The sequence below is a fragment of the Argiope bruennichi genome, chromosome 6, assembly GCF_947563725.1.
Source record: "Argiope bruennichi chromosome 6, qqArgBrue1.1, whole genome shotgun sequence".
NCBI classification, from domain to species: domain Eukaryota; kingdom Metazoa; phylum Arthropoda; class Arachnida; order Araneae; family Araneidae; genus Argiope; species Argiope bruennichi.
The window spans coordinates 34,294,600-34,318,083 of NC_079156.1; the positions used below are offsets into that span (position 1 = coordinate 34,294,600).

At 29.3% G+C, this 23,484-nt stretch overlaps 1 protein-coding gene across 1 annotated transcript in view; it reads right to left on the minus strand.

The window, feature by feature from the left end:
- The window catches only part of LOC129972672 (calcitonin gene-related peptide type 1 receptor-like), a 74,429-nt gene that overhangs the window by 49,319 nt on the left and 1,626 nt on the right, over positions 1-23,484 (minus strand). The gene's annotated exons all lie outside the window — the stretch shown is intronic.

A 23,484-nucleotide genomic window follows, 5' to 3' on the forward strand; every position in this document is an offset into this window, starting at 1 on the left:
AGACCATCAAATCTAGGGTTGTCATTCATAGAGCATTACTGGCAATTCCAAATCAAATAAGATCAATGGGTTCGAGACTATCATTGTCAATTTCTCTTGGATTTTAATTCATGAATGGATTAATGCCAATGAGAACTTACCATTAATGGATGATTCTGAAATAGTCCTCTGAATCGTCGTGCTTGTTTGTTATATGATCGTATAATTATCGTTCTCAAACTTAGAATTTCAAATTAAGACGTTATAATTCGATTCAAAAACTACACATCAGCTACAAATGCCTCCAGAATTCTATAGATTTTTTAATGGAATTAGAAATAAGTCACAATGTTCAATGGAAACTTTTAAGAGATCAACAGGAAAGAGACTGAAGAAGCTTCAGACCAGAGAAGTAATAGCCAATAATATTGTGACAAATTCTGTAATATCGCTTACCTGCAATTAAAGTTTCATAGAGGAAAATAGTGTTTTACAGGATTCTTAAAGGATTACAGGTCATTGATACGCGAACTTGATGGCCATTTGGCGATAAAAATAAAGAGTCTAGAAAATGGAAGAATTACAGCCCTATCTCTATAAAGGAATCGAGATCTGGAGATTCTTCTGGGAAATCCCATGTAAAATTATAGAAATTATTTTATCGGAGTCGTTCACAGGGGTGTCAATTTTCTGTCTGCAGGATTAGCTGCATACTTTGAATTTTATTATTGTTTTAAAGTTAGGGAGTGGTTGCCATCTTATATATGAGTTTTTGCAAGTACTGTTGTTTGTGTATATCTCAGAGGCGTTTTTGTAGTCTGTTGGTACTTTAAATTTTTCATTGGAGAAGATGTCATTTTTTTACTGTCCAGGTTGCTGTGCTATATTCAAAGTAATCCCTAGAACAATTTTCCGTAATAATATTAAAATGATTCATCCGGCGGATGTAACTTTGAATTGTATTGCACAAAGCAGGCAGAAGATTCAAGTGCGAACATAAGGCTCTTCTTGAGATGGTGAGTAACAGCAATTAGAAAACATAATTTGTATGAAATTAAACCATTTTCAAGTTTGTTGAAAAAAATTCTAGAAGAGTCTTTTGCCACTTTCTTTTTGTACAAGATATAGATTATTTGTTTGATAATTTTAATCTGTTTTTTTATTCAATACTAGGTAATCTTGAATATTTTTCATCAAGAAAAAAATCAATAAAATTATCAAATTGAAATTTACAATTACTTTTGAGTGGAAAATTTCTATAATAAAACATGAGTGATAGATATGATTTCATTTTTGACTGATCAACAAAATATAATCGCAGTTTCTCTCCGAATTTTAAGGACATTCAGATCTGAAAGATATATATTAGATAATTCGGTAAAACCAGATCTACAAATTATATTATATTTTTATTTAATATATATTACTAATATACTTAAAAAAATTCAATTAAATAAATATTAATAAGAATCTTGAAAGAAGTCTTCTAAAATCAAATAGTTTCAATGATCATTAGACGTATCAGTCAGTGTTTCAGTACGTTCAAAACAAGTATTCCAACGAAAGAAATAAAATAATCTTATGAATCCCTGTCCTGAATCCTTTTAAAAAGAGTTCGTAAAATTTTTATATATTGAAAACATAAATTAAATGTCAAGTTTAATTCACAAGATGTGAAAATATTTGTGAAAGAATTCCGTAAGAAACTCTTTTTCATTATTTCGCATATATAATGTCAAAATAAACTGCCGCCTCACTTTTTGTCGTTGTCTGACAGCGGCTCATAATTCAAGGCTTCATTTTTATAAAATATAAGTTTTTATGGTAAAGTATATTGTTAGTCTTTAAATTAAAAGTTCAAAGGTCAAATTAATGCTTTTATGCTTATTATACCAATCTAACTTAAACATAAGGCTACATTATATTTCTTAACAAAGGATAACTTGAATACGTCATAATCCAACCATTTATGAGAAAAATTTATTCAGTAACACAAACTGTGCGTTAATTTATAGCAGATAGTTTGTACTGAAAAAAAAAGGATCTATTCCAAACCATTTTTTTAGATAGAGATTATTACATAAAAACATTATTTCTCTTTCTTCCTTCATTATTCATTTTCAATTATCTCCCACTTATATTGGATAACTGCAACTCTGTTGTATTTTATTCATAAGAACCTTTGGTAACTCGGTGCTATTTTTGATTTTCTGACTGGTGAACTGCAATTAGAATTCCTTCACCAATTTTAATCTGTTTACGTGGGCTAATGCTTGGTTAATCAGACATTAGAATCAAATAATAGATAAGAATTATCCGGACTTTTATTCCATTACAAGTATTATATAATAGTGCTTATAGAGGCACAAACGAATGTTCTATTTTTAGACAAGGACATTTGAACTGTATAGGCTATTAGACGCGTATCCATTGCCATTTGTTTATCATTCAAAATTATGAACAGCTTCTCTGATATCTTTCATCTAATTTTAGGGGCAGAAAACAGTCTAATAAATCACTCAGATGATTAGTAAAGAAATTCAATGGAAGACTATAAAATCAACCAGACAGAATCTCAATTTTGAAATGAATAATTTTCTATTCAAAAATATTATCAGGGAGTTGGTATTTTAGCACTAAGATAAGATTATGATAAGAAGGAAAGTGTTAAAATAAAAAAGGACAAGATGTTAAATTAAAAGATAAGAAATCATTATCAAACGTAAAAGACATAAAAGGGTTGAAAGTGTTAAGGAAAAGATTAGTCAACGAATCACAAAATTCTATCTTCACTGATGATGTATTAAGTGCCTCTGTCGAATCGAGGATCTTGGCAACTGGCACTTGATTTTATCACTTGCAAAACCAACGTGAATCACAACCTTCAAAGGAGGGAAATCTCCTTGAAGACGATAGGAGGTTTCCAAAGAATTCTTTCAAATTTTTCAAACAATCGATATATGGTATGTATCAGATCTGATTATCATAATCAAACCTTTTTGTTTAAAGACCAGAAACCTTTCATGTATTATAGATAACAATTTTCATCTCCTCAACTGAATAAGAAGATGGCAACAATTTTCATTTGTAACCAACTTTTAACAATAGAATAGACCAAAACAGAATCATATTTTACATCAAATACAGAATAGATCAAAAGAATTTCAAATTACTATCTTATCAAATAGTTTACTTTCATCGACTACATTTGTTAAATAGTTTATAAAATGTGTTTCTTAGATCCTCTTAGAAAAAAAAATATATAAATAGGTGCACTCTACAGATAGGTATAAATATAAGTTGGCAATATAATTATAGATAGATTGCGAATTGGACAGGAGGTGATACACTCTAAATCAAACTAGTTTCATACTAGTTTTCCAGATCAAATATGGAAATTAAAAGCGTTAGAAAGCATGTAATGGTAATGACGATGGGAAACAAAAGCGCAAAAATACTGAATTTGTAAAATAAATTAATATTTTTAGACCTTTTTGTGAGAGTTAGCACAACATTTTCATGGATAAAACTTCTCTGAGATAGAGAGTTGCAAGAATATGCAAGAGTAGTGCTACTTAAGACTGGTGTCTTCAGGAGAGTTCTGCTGTTGCTAGGAGAACAACCGTCTTTGTGTTCGAGATGTCATTGTCAAATGTCTGTCCAACATATATTGTCAGATTGCCCGAATTTCAATGCTCAGCGTTTACAGTTTTTGCAAAGGTCTTGCACTCCATTATCTTTCTTGCTTGATAAGATACCTCATGTCCAACTCTTTGCATTTTTAAAGTCTATGAAGTTTTTTCCAATTTATTTAAATGTCGATTATATTTTAGTTATTTCTCATATTCCTTTCGATTACTGTTTGAAAATCATATAATTTTACCTATTGTTTGGCGCAACACGGTCAATTTATGGCTCTTGCGCCAGAAAACCTTAAACAAATCAAATAAAATCGGGAGAGTTCATCAATTCCTTCATCATCATTGCAATGAATGCATTCAGTAGGAATGCCCTTAAAACTTCTTTTTATAAATATATATAATCCTATTTCATATATTCATCCAACGCCATTTGTAACGCTGCACAAAGTTAAAAATATCTCTCACTCATTCAATTTGCATCATTTTCCGAAGCGCAAATAAGGTTCCCTCTATTTCTTTCCTAATAATCAGATATTTTCAGTTATCCGATCATCTGCATTATCACTGCCACCATTTCACATTCGTCTGTTTTGGATCCCTCTGCATATGCCCTGTAACATCAGATAATCAAACTAAAGATTGAGGAACCGCCGCTTTAAATAGCGAATTTTTCAGTTATGCAAGAATATCCACTACTATTTTGAATATTATTACGTAATTCTGAAATATTTCGATTCTAAAACATATTCAAAAGTTTCTTTGTAGATCACACATATGATATTTATTAAAGTTAAATTTATATATGTAAAATTAAAGTAGATATCTCAAATCAATATACAGTTCGCAATAATTTTTAGTACTTGAAATAATCATTCAGAAATTTCAATATTTTTTGTTTGTTTCTGACTCCATTCCGACATTTTCGAACAACAAATTTCCAGCACCATCCCATATCTTAAAAGGGCGTCACTAGGCGTTGACTCATTGCATTGTTCAACAAATCTTATGGGAACTTAAAATAACTATTATTTTCCAGCAATACAATATGTTTTTTTTTTCTTTCTCGTTTATGAAATATGGATAAAAATATTGTAGTCATAAAAAAAAATGAACTCGAGATTTTAGCAAATTCATTTCTTAGAACGCCCTGACTTTGATAAATACACTTTTGGAAGGAATTATGCTTATATATTTATTATAAAGGCTTTGAGATTACACGGATAAAATTTGATATAATGTTTTTGTACTAAATTTGCAGATTTTTGTCAAATTTTGAACAAAATCTATTCTGTAGAAATCTATTTTTCCGGCTGTTCAAATATAAGTTAACAATATAGTTACAAAATAAAGAAAATCAGATTAAATTAAATTTGGTATAGATATTTAACATTTATAATTTAAAAACCCATCAAATTTTGAGCTAAATTCAACAGAGTTGTATTTGGTTCAAAATGTCTATATACACTCCCTCATTTCTATAGTTCGTTTGTCTGTCTAGACTTTCAAAAGCATGTTAACGCGATAAATCAAAAGCGCAGTGATTGAAATATACCAAATTTGGTAAGTGATTTTATGACGACAAGAGTAGTTCTAAGACATATTTTGGTTTTAATCGCTTAGGAAAAAAGAATTTAAAACACTAATTTGGCTTTCAGATACTATTAACCGCATGCTACAAATTAATCGCCAAGAACCTCGCCAATGATGACTCGATAGATTCAGTAAAAATGCAGAATACTCGCCAAAGGTTAATATTTCGTAACTATTGTATGCCAATACCATGCAAGGCCTTCTCTCTGACCTTTATTAGACATATGCGAGAAAATTTTGGGTAGACTCCTGATAGTTGCATTTGCAATTCAGAGGCATTTCGGTGAGCCTGGGTTTCAACTAGGATTTTAATGGATCGAACCAAAATAACTATGATCGAACATAATCAATCAACTAACTAAATATTAGTTTCTTGATTGTAATGGCAAGCTCAGTCATTGATACCACTTTCCTCTTCAAATACTGAATTTTTAAAAACATTCTATAGTATATTTTAAGGGTATAAAAAGAATGTATTTCCTTACATGCACGAATAAGAATGCCAACTGATTTAGTTCCAAGAGAGTTCACTTTTGTAATACAAATTATTAATCCCTTAATCATCGTTCCCACACATCAGATTCAAATTTGTAAGTTAAAAAATAAATCATGCTGATGCTGCAATTCGCTCTAAAAATTGCATATAATGAATAAAAAAATCTTCAATATTTTCTCGATCTTTAATTGAATGAGTAAGACATCACTTTTCCAAAGTTAAAAGAGCCATCTAATTAAACAATAATAAAAATAAATAAAATAATGGATTAAATGTGTAGCATTCATTTTATTTCCTTTAAATAATGCTTTATTTTTTTAAAACGTAGCTTTAAAAGACCTTTTAAAAGCAAACAAAAATTTCAACTAAATGCTGCATGTTTAGTCGAAATCCAAAGTTTATTTATGTAGTAGTAGAAAGTTTATTTATGTAATATATTTATGGGAAAGCTGATGGGTTATGGGTTTATTTATGGGAAAGCTGAAAGGTGTTTTTAAACCTATATCATCACCGCTGTATTTTGAATCCTGATTATGACATTTTAAAAACAGATTTGTCAACATATTTTTATGGAGACGTTCTATTCATTCGTTAATGACTTTTTAAAAGAAGTTCGATATATAGGATGTTCATTAATTATTGTCGGGGTTTCCGTACCTCATAACTTTCGAATAAAAAATATTACGCAAAAACCGATTACGTATTCGTAAATTACAACTCAAAGAATTTTACGTGGCAACAATGCGATCTTAGCGCATTTGCAGTCTGGGTAATTATGACGTCATAAATAAAAATGGCGACAGTGCAAGAAAAAGCAATGTGTGTATTGCGGTTTTTCGAAACTAAATCAGTCATAACTACTCAACGTCGCTTCAGGACCACGTACAAGAAAGATCCTTCTTCGGATAATTCTATCAGACGCTAGTTAACACAATTTCAGGAAACTGGTAGCGTTCTACACCGAAAGGGAGCGGGAAGACCGAGCACATACGACGATATGGAACGTTCTCCATAACCGCCTTCAACTGAATGGCTACAAAGTGCAAATTGTGCAAGCTTTACATTTTAATATCATTAATAAAATTCTTTGAGTTGTAATTTACGAATATGTAATCGGTTTTTGCGTAATATTTTTTATTCGAAAGTTATGAGGTACGGAAACCCCGACAATAATTAATGAACACCCTATATTATTTTTAGGTGATCAAAGATTACTTCGTCAAACGAGGTCCTCTTGCATCAGTTTCCTTTTACTAAAATACTTATAAATAATTTTCCATTTATTCATACATTTCCAGCCGACCCAAGTCTCCACTTTCACATATACTTTTACAAAATGACTCTTTTTTATCTTTTCCATTTTTTTATTTAAAAAAGTTATTAGTAGAGTACAAAATTGTATATTTATATACAATATTAGAGCTAAAATCCCACAACAGACTTCATTTATCTAACTCATTATGTTTTCGTGTTACTGCTCGCTCATGCGCGCGGACTAAATAACAGAATTTTCCTGGTGGGTTCCGTCCAACATTTGTCAGAAATATACACTTTTGTTGTGAAGATACATGCTAAATTTCATTGTTTTAGAGTATTTCGGTTTTTGAGTCTTCTCCTTTAGAGATAAACAGCTAAACAATTTTCGAAAATCATTTTTGAAACTAGTGAATGTTTTGAAGATTCATCAAAACTTCTGTATCAATTGTTTTGCAGTGATAATGTTTCCTTTTTTTATACTAATACAAGAAAGAAGAAAACTTCGAATACAACGGAAATATTTAGTTTGAAGATAGAAAACTTTATCAATAAAAGATATATCTTTTCACTTGTCTTGCATTTTCGGTTAATTAGATTAACTTCCTTTTTCAAAGCTAAAGTAGGGTTGTGTGATACTATTTCAATCCGATGCTTTGTATCAGGTACACGGTACATAACACTTATACAGACTAACAATATCGAGTAAGTTATCATATTTGTAGTTGCATAAATTTGTGAATTGTGTATTCTCGCTTTTTTATTTCAAAGTAAGTATATACAACGTTTGAAATTATGAATACAATTAATAATGCAAAGGTTGAATGTACTTTAAATAAACTAAATTTCATTTCAGGTATTTTAACCCTTTAAAGGGCCATTTTTTTCTAGTCATATTATGTTAAAATATTTTTAGGCTTGAAATTAGAATAAGAAAAGGGATTCATTTAGCTTATTAGATAAATTTAATTTGATTAATTAATTAATTTGGTCAATTAATAATTAAGTAACAAATCAAGACACATCATTTTGATTGAGATAAAGAACTGAAGCATCTAAATTTCTGTCTTTCTAAAAAAATGTGTCAGAACTGATGCCAACCTAAATAATTTCATACAAAGATTGATAAATTTGGTGGGAAGCATACTTCCCAGGCCCTATAAAGGGTTAAAATATGAACCAGTGGAAATGGTCACCCCGAATTTTTCTCGCATATTCTCTAATAAAGGTGTTATTCCCCCTACCCCTCCGTATAAAAATTGGAAATTGGGAGATCCTTACGCCACGAGTCCACAGATTTTTATTTCCAGAGTCCCTCACATAAGTATTATGTTTTGCTATGTAGTAAGAAAAACTGAGTATGCTTTTTGAACGCACTTTTGTCAACCGACTGAAATAAAAATTTGACAGAGTTATACATCAAAATTATTTATTTAATTCACTTTTAAAGCTATTTCGTTTACATCGATGCGAATGTATAGCCGACAGACGAATAACACATTGATGGATTTCGTTCAAAATATGAAAAGGATATACACTTTAGATGTCAGAATTGTATACCAAATTGTATCCATTTAGCTTTTTACGATTTATTGTTATCGTGTTCATATGCATATAGATAAGCAGGCGAATTTTCAGTAAAAGTATACGATTCATAATTTGATAAAAAAATAGGCAAATTTAGTGTAAAAACTATATGTTAGGTCAATGGAATGAAATATAGTGTTTTTGATTGATTTTGCTCAGACAGGCAGACTTAATCACAAAAATGTAGTTTTCGAACTGAGAGGGTTCTGAAATGAGATAATAACTCAAAATCTTATTTCGAATTTTGAGAACTACGATACTTTTTTTTTTTTTTTTTTGCACGCTTTGTTTGCAAGAAATGAAAAAAAGTTACATATGAAAAAATGCAAGCATTTAAATTCAAAACTAGGCAAAAAGTTTCTCTCCTCCAATACAGTAAATGCATGATATTTTATTGCATTAAAGGAAAAATATGCAACAAATACCCGCGAGTTTCTCAAAAATGTTGTGAGAAAAATGCTGTTGTGTGAAAAAATTTTTTAATCAAATTTGCAAAAAAATTAATAGATTTTTACAACTAGGAGATCAAAATAATTTGTCATTTCTGAACAATCCTGCGGAAATGACTCACTACATAAGAGTTACATTTTTATCGGAAGGAAATATTATTCGGATATTTTAGTACAAACGCGGAATTTCCGTACTTAGGGGAACCAGCGCAATTCTAAATATTTCTTGTTTCGCTAGAAAATTCCAAATAAATATTGTTCCATTTGGCATTTTCTTAAACAGTAATTTGAATATCTATAATAATTTTACCAAGTAAGATTTTTTACTTTATATACGTTTACATTTGCTTATTTTTTTTTTTTTTTTACAAATAAGGATACTTACTATAAAGAATATACTCTTACTTAAATAAGAATTTAACCGTAAATGAAATATTTACAATAATTCACAAAATTTTAATGGCATTTATTCACAGGAAGTTTGTTTAACATAATACAAATAAATACAATAGATCTCACTAGATCTTACACCATTAGGTCTTATCAAATTAGATCTTATCTTATGGGATAAAACTTGGAACACATTTTTAACATATCGATTACAAATCCGTGATAGACCATCAATAGATCTGTAATCATGCTTGTAACCACATGATATTAGATACTAGATAAATGAAATTTGGTATGTGATCTTATAATTCTGTGTTTTATATAATTTGCCTTCAAACGGTTGGAAAAAATGTCTCAAATTGTAAAATTATTTATCCTTCACTATATTAAGAAGCACAAAACGCTCATTTGAAGGACTGTGTTCAGTGATCTCTGAGCTCACAGCCTTGCTTCAAGTTCTCAAGCGGAAGAGAGTATACGTTAAAGTGTCGGCAAGATCGCTTGTTCTGATTATCTGTATGAAAATATAAACGACTCGAGATTTATGGAAATACAGATAATTTTTTACTAACCACTGCGCTACAATTTCACGATCGATAATTCTATGATTAGGTACAAAGTTCAGAGCACATCACTGTGGAGTAAGAGATTAATAATGAGTTTCCATTTAAAAGAGACAATGAGCACTATAACTCGGAATCATAAAAAATGATGTCATATCTTTCACGATTGCGGACATTGTTTATACCCATCATTTTATCACATGACGTACTATTTTTCCTGGAATCAATCGTCAGTAATTCATTTAGAAGACAGAGTATCCACGCGTAATTTATAAAACAGGTCAGATAATTGACAGGATATGATTGTTTACTCTCCACTCTATCACTTGTCATTAGTAGTTTTCTGCGAGGACATAGGACTGCACTTAGAAATATATCCAATATTTCGCTTCAGATCTTGATTTGGATAGAAACTCAGAAAAATTCAACCAAAAATAGCCGTCGGTCAAATTTGGTTCCGATTATATAATTCTTTTACTTACTTCTCAATAACGGAATATATTTCTCGGTTGATACAAGAAAAATAATGGAGTAATTGCATTAAAAAAATATTAAACAGCAAATTTAAGACAATATGCTAGTTTGTGTAGAAAAATTTATATGACGTAACTTTGTAATGTTTTTCAAATAATTTAGAATCAGCTAGTGTTAAAAATGAATCTATAAGCGAGTGGAATTCAAATTGCTTGGTTAAATTTCTTTTATGTGTATTGATATAATGTCTATTGTATATTGTTTTGAAAACTGATAAAAAAAAAAGATGCTAAGAGAATCATGTCGAAATATGCCGAAAAAGGATATGTCAAAAATTGAACGAAAGAAATATATGAGCGAATAATTCCTAAATAAAAGATAAGGCTAGGCTTCGTTGTATATGACAATTCTTTTTTCTATTTTCAATCATAATCTTAATGATTATATTGATTTTTAATTATATTAGCCGCCTTTTGCGATAAGCTTGATCACTCAGACTTTTTAGACTGTTAAATTATTAATATGTAATGTAAATTAATTGATTTTGTTATTTGAAGACCGGAAATATGAATTTTATTGAATCAGTCTATTACACATTATTATACTTGCAAATTGAAAAGTGTATATATTACAAAATAAAAACGGATATGAAAGCCCAATTTTGCTAGTTGAACAAAGAAATTCCTGTTTCATTTTAATTTTAACACTATCACAAAAGCATGGGATTAAATGTTTTATTGAATGAGTTAGAATTTCATGAATTTAGAACATTAAAAACATTGTTGTACACTGTGCATGAAGAATCCTTCAAAACATTATTGTAAACGGAAAAGAAAATTACATGGAAATAAAGTTGACATGATTAAAAAGGTAATTTGAGTTTTAAAATAAAGCAAAAATCATTTTTGTGAGAGAAAGTTTTGAAAAGTATGAACATCATTTTCCAAAGAAAAATCAGTAATAATCTGTTTGTTCACGTTTACGTTCATTGTCACAATTCACACCTCATATTCAAACCATCTATTGGTTGCCTATTTCTATTCTATCTTTTAAGAAAAATAAAGAAGGGTTCATCTAATTAGATTGATGGTTTAGTACAATTAAATAGCAGGTAAGAATTACAATGAATTACGCTGCAGTCATCGCATGAAACCTATTTTTGCTGTCGCTTAAAACTTCTGTAAGACGCCTATTTCTATTATCTTGATTTCTTATACAGCTTCTTTGCTCTGATCGAATAGAGGTTTCGGCTAGAGCTATATTATATATTGCAGTTTCATTAATTAGTTTAGAATTAAGTACAGCTTAGAAACTTAATGAAATAATCTGGAACTTCGTATGCCGTTTACTTACATTTAAGGTGTACGTACACACTAGAAGATTTTTTTTTTTTAATTTTAACTTTAAAAATCCAGTTTTTTCACAGTAGGTCATTAATATATGTTTAAACTCATTTCAGTGAGAAAAAACCATATTACACTCATTGTTAATTAATTAAATAATATTTAATGAGTTAATTAGCCTATTTTTTGAAACACGATATCTTAAATTCTAATTTGTACAGACACACAATTTTAGATGGAAATTATGCCTAATATTAGTCTTCATGTTGTCTGCCACAATCAAGTTATAAAAAGATATAGTTTTTTTTAACAATTTTTTCATCAACGATGAATAGAAAAAGTGAGATTTTTTTCTGTCATTTTAACTTTTAAATAGCTATTAAAAATTTATTTCTATAAATATATTTTTGATTGAGGCACAAAACATCCGCTTTTTCATACAGATTATTTTGATATATAAATAATTGTATTTGGTTCATTTCTTGTTGAGTTATGATTGTTTGAATGAAGCAACATAGTGGAGAAATATCATTCTTCATAAAATGAGTTCTAAAAAAACCGTAACTAGAATTTTTAATGAAAGCAACTCAAGAAAAATAATTATAACTCGAGAAATATTTCGAATATTGACAACATCTTGGTACCGTTTGAAAGCTAAAGGGTCATAGAACATTATTAAGCAATAAAAAAAATATTCGATATTTTAAACGATTTTCGAAGTTTCAAGTGTGTATATACACCTTAATTATTGCCATTAGACGTTAAGTTACACGAATGATTTCTATGGCACACACGTTACTGTTTTACATATAAAAATGCAAATGACGTAGACGCATGACTGAAGTTGATAACTTTCAGCATCATCAAATGCTAATTAAATTCATGCATACGATAAAAAGTTCACAAAGATTAAAAAAGGATAATATTATATAAGACTAGTCACTCTATCTGTGGCTCTACTTGCGTTTAGTTGTTCCATATCATATAAGAAAAAACAAAATACATATAATTTTGCATTGTGCAGTTTTCGAATTCTTATATCGAACCTTTTACGAAATTTTAGAATCCTCTAGTTTGAATAGGATTGTTGTATAAAAAAATTGAGCAATTGATTACATTAGAAAAATAAAAGAATATCTTTTTCACTAAATTTGAAAAAAATCTAAAAATTTCTTTTGTGCAATGATGTGTTTTAAAATTATGATGGAAAAATTTTAAATCATTCTACCTTCATTTCACCAGTTTTACGCAACAGGTTTCTTTTTGATGTTCCTTTATTACAAAGCATCCACAAAATTGAATATGTAATTTGGTAATATATTTTTTTGACCGATTGAAAGCAAAATGTGGCACGTAACTGCAACTGTGATCATACGATCACATATCGAATTCCATTTATATAAGTTATTGCGTTTTTGAGTTATTGCATTAGCATGTATGAGAAAGTGCAGATAGATAGCAAATTAACCCTATGAAAGATTTGGTTCAGATGCGAAAGCTGCGTCACAAATTTCATTTGTCTAGTTATTTTTTCCCGCTGGTAAGTGTGGTAGTTTGGAGATCTCAAGTGTCTCCCTCGTCATCTGTTTAGTTTAGTTTTAGTTATATTAACGTCCCATTGTAAAGCAATACTAGGACTATTTTGGGACGGACCTCGTAATTTTGAACCGCGATCAGATGACGAGGACGACACCTGAGCTGGCACCCCCCTCTCCACGCCACACCACATCACACCAGCGGGAGGACGTTTGGCATGACGGATTTAACGTGCAACAGACCCCCTTACACGACAGTTCTTCGGTGGAATCGAGTCTCGAACCTGAGACCCTACGACTCACAAGCCGAAACCTTACCACCAGGCCACTGCGGCCTCCCTCGTCATCTGATCGTGGTTCAAAATTAAGAGGTCCGTTACAAAATTGTCCTAGTGTTGCTTTAAAACGGGACGTTAATATAACTAAAGTTGTCTAGTTATTTTGTGTCTAGTTGCTATCATGTTCACATGTTTTCGGAACAGCAGGACAGATAGACTTCCTCGATTGGAGTTCTTTCAAAATTTGATAGAAATCAATAAATATGATGTAAAGACCACATATTAATTTTCATCCATTTAGTTCAAAGCTCTTTTGAATTATGGAATCCACAGGCAAACAACAATAATTTCAAAAAAGGTTTTTTTTTTTTTTTTTTTTTGACTGAAGGAGGCCTAAAATATTGAAAATTGTCAGATGACATATTCTATTTTTTTTATGGTTACAGTTCTTTTTCTTTCTATATGAAAAAGTAAAAATGACTTTAAAAAATATATACAAAAATTTCATCATATAGCTGACAGGTCATTTAAACAGAAGGAACCTTAGGATTTGAAATTATTTACAGCAAATACCTATTAAGAAAAAGAATGTCTTAGAAAAAAAATTATATGGCTAACTATCAAAATTTCTTTAATTTAAATAATTTGTTTCAAAGCTGTTTATATCGGCAATAAAAAGTTTCAGAATTTTCAATTACAAATCAGTTAATAACATTCTAGACCAGCAACCTTAAACTGTAATTTCTAAATTCTGGACATTTCTATGCATACATATCTTTAAATGAAACTGAAACCAAAATTATTCCACTATATCTACATTTATAAAATTTTCCATAAATTCTAAAATTTTTGAAAACAAAAATTCAGGAATTCCAGCAATATCTACATCGCTCTCATGATGGTATATAGTTAATATTATTAATTGTTTTAAAATTTATTTCATTTACTTATAATACTTATAGATTTCGAAATATTTTTAACTTGTCGTGAGTAACAGATTTGACCTCTGGGTTTCAGAAGTTTCCTCAACGTCGCTCTAGATTCATGAATGAACTTACACGTACATGAAATTCATTCACGCAGACGAGTAACTATCAAAGACGTTTCCTGCAAGATATCTAGCTATTTCCTGCAATGCCAAGTTAAGATTAAATTTCATTCGGGTATGTGGACAACGGCAGCTAGTCAAATGGCATTGGATTAAAAGTTCATTGACTGCAGCAAAATGCATGCATGTCAAATTATTTAAAGGCTGCGAATTCTATTAACAGATTTCCGACAAAAAATCTGAAAATAGTAACATAACAAGAAATGTAGTTATGCATATATATAATTAGGGTGAAATCCTTTTATCGCCACAGCTGAGACAGTGCGCTTGAGAAGCTTCCTTAAATAAGAATGTGGAATATTGTTGTAAGACTAAAGTAAAACCTAAATCATATTCGCTATGTCAGTCGGTATGATTTGTAAACTAATGCAGATATTATATTCCAAGCGTCGTCATAAAAAAGGAAAAATGCAAGTTTCTTTATTCAAATGCTGTTTTAATGAGTAAAGTTTTTCAAATGATTTCTAATTTATCAAACTAAAGTCAACTCTAACTGAATAGATCATCATATATTTAAGAAAAAGCATTTAGTTTTTCATAGTTTATTAAATAATTATTCAAATTATAACAATTTATACTAATACTACGAATAGTGATGTTGTGACTGATAGAAACTATTTTACATTTCTCGTCGATGCCTATGCCCATAATAAATTTCTCTAATTCATTTTAAATAGTTAAATAATAAGCTTATAAAATAATTATTTGTTTATTGATTTAAAAATAAATTATAACCAAGAAATATATAATTGTTAGTTAAATTAAAAATTAAATCACAAAATAAATATTTTTGATTATTCTCCTTGCATTTCTTATTGATGCCTGTTTCCATAATTTAAATTTTATCATCTCTTATTATAATCTCGTTTATAAAGATTTACACAACTATGTCTGGACAATAAAGAATCGAGAAACTGTTAAGTTGATATAAATATATTAGTATATATATGCAATTTTCGTATTTATTTAATAGTAAAATATTTTTATGAGATTTCCCTTCATAGTAAACGAAATATACAAAGAGAAAGTATCGTATTCGCCTGTGCATCGGTCTCAAAATTTGTCTGTGAACACAGTAACTCAAATAAGCTTTGAACTAAAAAGATGAAATTTGGTATCTAGTCTTTAATCGCATTTGCTGCCTGTCCGAGAATAAGGGAACACTATAACTATAAAATGTAAAGACCTATATAACCACACGAGTCTACTCCGTCCCACCTACTCTTTACTGCATACGGATTTAATTTGAATGACCGGAACGTCGTGACACCTTTGGCTGGAATTAAGGTTAGGTCCTGGAGGCTATCACCGGCCACGGTACAGCACTTCTCATCATCGGTATGAGGCAGCCGAGCCCCACCATTGCTGTACCTATCTGGGTAAAGAGAACCAACCACCATGCCAGAAGCTTCTCATCCTCATATCTAAGGTACCCCACCCCCGGTTAAAGACCTAAATATGTAAAATTTGGTACACAAGTGTTGAATCTGAAATGAAGATTCTTATCAAATTAAGAACAGAATATATCAAAAGGTTGGCTATCTATCAATCGGTACACACTCATGTAAACGCGCTAACGTTTGCCTAACTATTTCCATTTCTGAATTAGAATGTTTTCAAATAAGTAGGTATAATGTCTTTTTTATGGATTCAATAAAATCTAAAACAGAGATTAATTAAAATCTCGAGACAGAAATCTGTGACTCTTACAACAGTCTCCCTGTGTATTTTAGAAAGTAAAGCATTTAAATATATGATCACGTCCGTCAGATGCCGGTTAGCATTCAAAATGAGGTTTATAACTCACATGCAAGATAAATCAAGCTGTTGTCCGACACTTATTTACAAAGAATTCGAATTTAACAAGATTTACGTGCTGCATGGCGTTAAATTCATACATTTATTTAATTAAATATTGCATTTTATACATCATCACTATTATATCAAAAATATGTTAATTGTACAAAAACATTATTGTGAGAAAATACACTTGAATGAGTGAACTAAAGCTGTTTTTAAATTGTTGGCATGCTCTGATAAAATGCTATATGCTGCTAATGATTTCAACTGTTACATCAAAATTTCTTAGTGCGAGTGGTTTGCTGCGATGGTTTACGAAATGCGGCATGAAATATTAAAGAAGCTTAACAAAGGGTGGATTTAAGCATTTTGCAGCACTAAGAAGTGAAGTTTTGTGTACTGCCTTATGGCTTTATTAAGAGGCTTTTCATATATAATGGTCATTTGAATTTCATATTAATGATTATTAATTCATGTTAATGATCAAGTTTAGGTTAATATTTTTCATTTTATTAATTTTAAAGGTGGTAAGACTGGTGGTAAGGTAACGGCTTCGAAACCGGCGGTTTCAGGTTCAAGACCCAACTCCACCGATGAACCGTCGTGTAAGTGGGTCTGGTGCACATTAAATCCGTCGGGGCCAAACGATGTGGTGTGGAAGTTAGGAGAGGAGGATGCCAGCTCAGGTGTCGTACTCGTCATCTGACCGCGGCTCAAAATTACGAGCTCCGTCCCAAAGTAGCCCTAGGGTTGCTTTTAAACGGGGCGTTAATATAACTAAACTAAACAAATTGTTATTTTTATGAATATTTAAATTAGTCATCAAATTGATTCTGGACTGTCTCGCTGGTTAGTTGGTTGCATTTTATTGTGCAAGAGCAATGTTTATCTATGCTGCGCCAAGCGAATGGTGCAGACTACCGAGCATCCAGTGTTTGCATACAATATTATTGAAGAAGATACTTAGTTTTATAAACATTCTAATAACTAAATGAGTGTAATGTTACATATGGGAACTTCATCAATTATGTTTGAAAAAGAATTAAGATTATCCTTATATTTTATCACTAGTAAAATTAATACTTTTTACAGACATATTTATTTGGCAACAAAGAAAATAACATTTTTTAATCGACCTACTTTTGGCCCCTTACCAGCCAAGCGGATATAGGTTGGGTATAGGTATATAGGTATATAATTAATGAAAGTTTTTGGAAATATAATTTTAATAAGTAGTATTACGAAAAGTTATTTAAGTGATCATAATCTTATTTATTAATGACAAATATGATTCATTGTTAGCTATAATCGGGCGATACAGTCTTAAGTAAACACAACAATTCTCATGACGAAATGTGCATTTATATTTTTAAAAATGCAATTCAAAGAAAAGGATTCAGTTTTAGCCTATATTTTATGAACGATTACGCGACGATTCTAACTACTAACTATATATACTAACTACTAACTATATATACTAACTACTATTATAACTACTTTTTTAATTTTTCGTACATGATGAATACAAAGAGAAAGCAAAATAAAAAACAAAAATCATGCTTAATATTCTGACGAATATTTACACTCAAACGTGTACGTAAAACACGTTTTTTAAAATTCTGCCTGTCTGCGAACAAAATAATTCAAAAGCACATTGCTTTGCACGTATAAAATTTGGTATGAAATCCCTGCACCCAATTTGCGGATTTCTATCGAATTTTGAACGAAATCCATTCACAATCCGTTTGTCTGTCTTTCTGTCCGTCCATCCGAGTGCAAGGGATTTAAAAAAAAATATTTTTTCTAAAATTTTTGGCAATAGAATTATAGCTGTTGTAGTGGAATTAAAATCATTTACATTACTTCATCAATTATTTATTCGTGTAATTTTATTTTAAGGTAGCCGACTACGTTCGAAGCAATATTTTTGAAAAAGTGGATTTTTTAAAAACTATTTATGGTTTTTAGATGTATTGTCAATTATAAACACTATATATACAAAAAAATTATTTGGAAATATAATATATTTTGAGAAATAGGAAAATTTGTAGTAAATTTTAATGAAATTTAACCTAAACGGCTAACACTCTACACAAAATTGTAATGCAGCTATCCTATTTTTCTTTGTACACAAGTTATAGAATATAATGATGAATGAAATGAGCCAAAATTTAAGAAACATTTTGAGATGCAAAGAAATTATGGGTAAAAATGTACGTACATATACATTTTTCCATAAATTTACAACTTAATTTTTCTAAAAACACCTATAAATAAAAAAGTAATTCACCAACAATAAAACTTTTGGTTCATTTCATTGCCCACATTATTTAAAACACACGCTGAAATTTTTATGTAAATACCTCTATTAGTTTTTGAGATATCATGTTAACGGTGGACAATTTTTATAAAAATTAAAGTTTAAGAAAATTGAAGTTAAAGAAATATTTTAGCTAAAAAATTGTTTCAAATTATCCTGGATGATAGATCTTTCCTAGAAAATACTATTTTGGAAAGAGGAAAGCCTGAACTACAAGAAATAATAATAAAAGAAGAATTCGCCAATGTAGTCGAAAACCAGTGTTTTTAACGTAGTCGGACCCCAGTTGAAAGCAAAAGAAAAACGATTCCGTTGATCATATGTATGGATTCCACGGTGATCAGTAAGTGAAACTGCATTACCGGACAGGACAATGCGCAATGCGAAACATATTGCCCAGATTCTTAACTTTACGCTTTAAAGGGAACTGTAATGATATGGGATTCGAAAATTGTTATGGAAAGTTCATATAGACCACATGCATAATGCCAAAATTCTTAACATAACACGACTTTATTGTCTATCAAAATTTCGATACTTAAAAAAAAATAATTTGTTGGGGAATCATGAACATGAAATAAAGCATAAGATTTAATTGAAATTAACTCAACCAATGTAATTCAGCGAACAGATGATTGCCAAAAATATTATATAACATATAGTAAATTTCACATGCAGATAAAAATATTTTTTTCTGTCATTTTTATTTACGATATTAAAAAAAAAAAAAGAACTAGGTAAATGAAGTAGAGAAAAAGAAAATATTGAATCTAGAAGATAAAACTTGCGATAATATCTTTTTTGTAATGAAAACTGAAAAAGAAAAATGTTAAATCAAATCAAAGAGATAATGAAATAGATTGGGAACAGAAAGAAAAAAAAAATGAGACATCATTGGCGACTCATCTAAAGAACAATTCGTTTTATCTATCAGTATGGTGGCGCGATACATTTGACAGATACCCTGATAAATTACAGGAAAGTTACGAATTCAGGAAAATGAAACTTTTAATTCCAACTACGAATGACACATTTTTCTGATTTTAAAATAAAAAAAGAAGAAATTTGAAATGATACAATCTTCCTCTCATAATATAAGATCTCTTAAGAATGAAACAAGAGTTCTGTATTTTTAAATGTTTGAAGAAAAAAAAGTAATATTGCCATACAGAATTACATACGGCAAGAATGATTGTTATAAAACACTATTTATCAATAGCTGTAAAGAATTTAATGTTTTTTTTTATAAAAGAAGACTTAATCAATACATGCAAGATTAAATAAAATAAATTAACCTTTAGATTTTCCTTTTTGGAGAAAAGAGGCGGCGTTTAGGAGTTAATCTCTCTGTGATTCAATACAAGATGATTCTATGCATAAATGTCTTAGTTTAGCTTTATTAAAATTATTATTTAGTTTAGATTTATTATTTGAAGCAACGCTGGTTATTTGTGGACAATTTTTTAATTATGAGCCGCGGTCAATGACGAGGGCGCTACTTGCGCTAGCATCCTGTTTCCTAAACTTCCGCAACACATCAGCGAAAAGACATTTGACCCCGATGAATTTAGCGTGCATCTGTCCCGTTTACAAGGTGATTTTATTTATTTTTGATAGAATTGAATTTCGAGCCTCATACCCTTCAGCCTAGAAACCAAGACTATCTCCAGGCCATTGTGACTAAATGCATCAAATCCATAATTACTCCTTAATTGGCACAGAAGTGCAATAATATTTCTTCTAGTATTTATCTGCGCATTGTCTTACCCTAAATGGTACGTAGCATCCCGTTTCCAGTCGTAAGAAGTATTCTGGATTCAAAAATTAAATTGATGTAACGCATTTGAACGTTTATCAAGTGAAAATTAAATAATTAACTCTTTCCAGGTGAAATTTTGATGATTAGTCTGAGCATTTAAACTTACAAATACTGGTAATATTACGTAGAAAAGGAGCAATGAAATCTTAAATATTATATAAATCACTCAGGACGATCCTACGTTTAAGATGTTTGGAACAGGATTCCCAATATCTTATATGTAGATATAGGGAACCCCGATGTCTCCATATAATCCCAATATGTAGATATTGGGACGATTCTACATATAATCAAACAATCCCAATATGTAGATAGAACGATTTTATGTATAATCAAACATTGGTGTTTCTCCAACCTATTCAGAACAATCTCGAATCCGAGATTAGATCCTCTTTATCATTTTTATTAATAATAGTACAATGCGAACTACGCAGTAATGGGAAAAAAATATTAAATAGATACCTAACTATCATTATTCTTTAAAATAACAGGACTATGTTCTTTGTGTAAAAATAATTAGATAAGGATTTATTCTACATAAACTAATTTTTCAAAGTAAAAACTTGATTGTTTTTTCTTACAATTTGTTGGCAATCAAAACTCAGAAATTCATATTAAAATTAATTACATAGATAATTTATATTGCGTCAGTTTCAATTTCCAAGAATAATTTATTTTATAACGAATAAAAATTCATAGATTTCTTCTAATAAAACAACCCTTTTCATCCCTCCTCCGAAATTCAGATATTTTAAATGAAGAAACTTTAAATAGATTTTTAATCTGTAAATAAAAATTATTTTAAAATAAAATTTTAATCCATAATTTGAAACTAGAAAATTAAACCGAAATGAATTCAACTGTCCTACTCTTAAGAAAGACGTTGAAAGTTAGACAATCTATTGATCTAATAAAACATTCGATTCGTTTTAAATCACAAATCTCGCAAAAAGTTTTTACTATTTTTATATAATGCCACCACGAATTAGTTTAACCACTATTTGTATGCAGCACCTGTGAGAAAATCAAAATACTTTTAGAACGAAATGATTTGCTATTTCTGTGCAAATCTATTTTACCGTCACTTGTGGAAATGCATAGGATAAAATTAAGGAAGATTTTCTTGTAAAATACATAATTAATAAACAATAAAAAAATTTAATTAATAGTAGTTTTAGTGTCAAGTACACAAATTTTTAAACAATATTTCCAGAAATGAATTGGGATATTGCATTATAAAATCTTGAATGAGTAAAAGGTTATTAAGAACCATTTCAGCTTTCTTTAGAGGATAATATATGCATTTTATATATAAAAAAAGTCTACTAATACTAAAAATCCCAAAAGGCCGCATTAACTTCAGATACATCATTTAAATCTATAATTTGTTAAAATTCAATTCAGCAAAATTTGTCAGCAATTTTAATTAATAAGATTCAAATTCATAACCAAAAACTCATATCTATTAGTTTATATGCGATAATAATCACTAAATAATTAATTTTAAAAAAATTCAAGATGCAGTAATTTCTACACTGAATCGCATAAGATTTGTCTGAAACGAATTTAAGATGCATTTTCTTTTGTATCTTAAATTCACGTCTTCGATCAACCAAAAGTAAAAGCAGTTTTATTAATTTGGAATCAATAATCCAAGACTTTAGTTCTTTCAAGGACATATTCATTTATATTTTCTGCGTGAAAATGATTTTTTTAATGAATTCATATGTAAAATATGAAACTCTCTCTACCATATTTTCACTAATAGACTATAAAACGTTCTTTTGTAAAGAAAAATATAATAAAATAAGTAATTTCAGACCAACAAAAACACTAGAAAAGGTTTAACAGAAAACGTGCCTAAATATCTGCAATTCAAAATATTAATTTAGGAGTTTCCATTAGATGAGAAGTTAACATATTTTTCACTTTTAAAAGAAATTTTAGAAAACATATATTTCATATTCAAAACTCATATTTAAAAAAAACATTAATTCATATTCAATATTTATTAATTTTATAAATAAGATTTGTTAATTAATAATAAATTCTTTAATATATAATTATTTAAAAATCTGTAGAACTCTAATCATAATTTATAGTTTTGAGAAATTTAAATTATAGCAATTCGTATCAAACATTTAATGTAAATGAATGGTATAAAATGTGGAAAATATGTCAGAATTGCGGTAAAATGTTACAGTATTCATTTATTAATCATTAGCATGTATATTTATATAAAAATAATAATGTATTAATGCACGAGTTCCAAATGCTAATGATCGCCGTGGAATGTATATTTGTTGCTGATTCAATCAATGAGTATCATATATCATCCCATCAGAAGCTGTAAATCATCACAAATCAATGACTCGAAGCAGAATTTTTCTTACTAATGGCTGAATCTATTACTGAGTAAACCACTCAGATTGATAATAAGAAATATATTTGCGTTATTAATGTGTTTCATAATAGTTAAATGTATTATTGTTTTAAAATCAAGTTTCAATTCACTAAAGTTTTCAGAAATAGCTAAATTGAATTTATAATTTTCAAATTTTAGCCCAAAATTATTTTATTAATGGAAATATATTACATAAATTGCTAAATTGCGTTTGTAGTTATCAAATTATTGTCCAAAAATCATTGCAGTAATAGAAATACTTCACATAAATACCATTCATGATCAATTATTTTGAATAAAGTTGAACAATTTGCTACAAATTAATTTTTTAAAGATAAGATAAATTTGATAAAATAATTTGGCTCAATTAAAATTTGGAACAAATTTTCATGAAAAGATCATACAATTTTATGTTATTTTAAAAACTCTTTCTAATATATAAAATCACAAATCT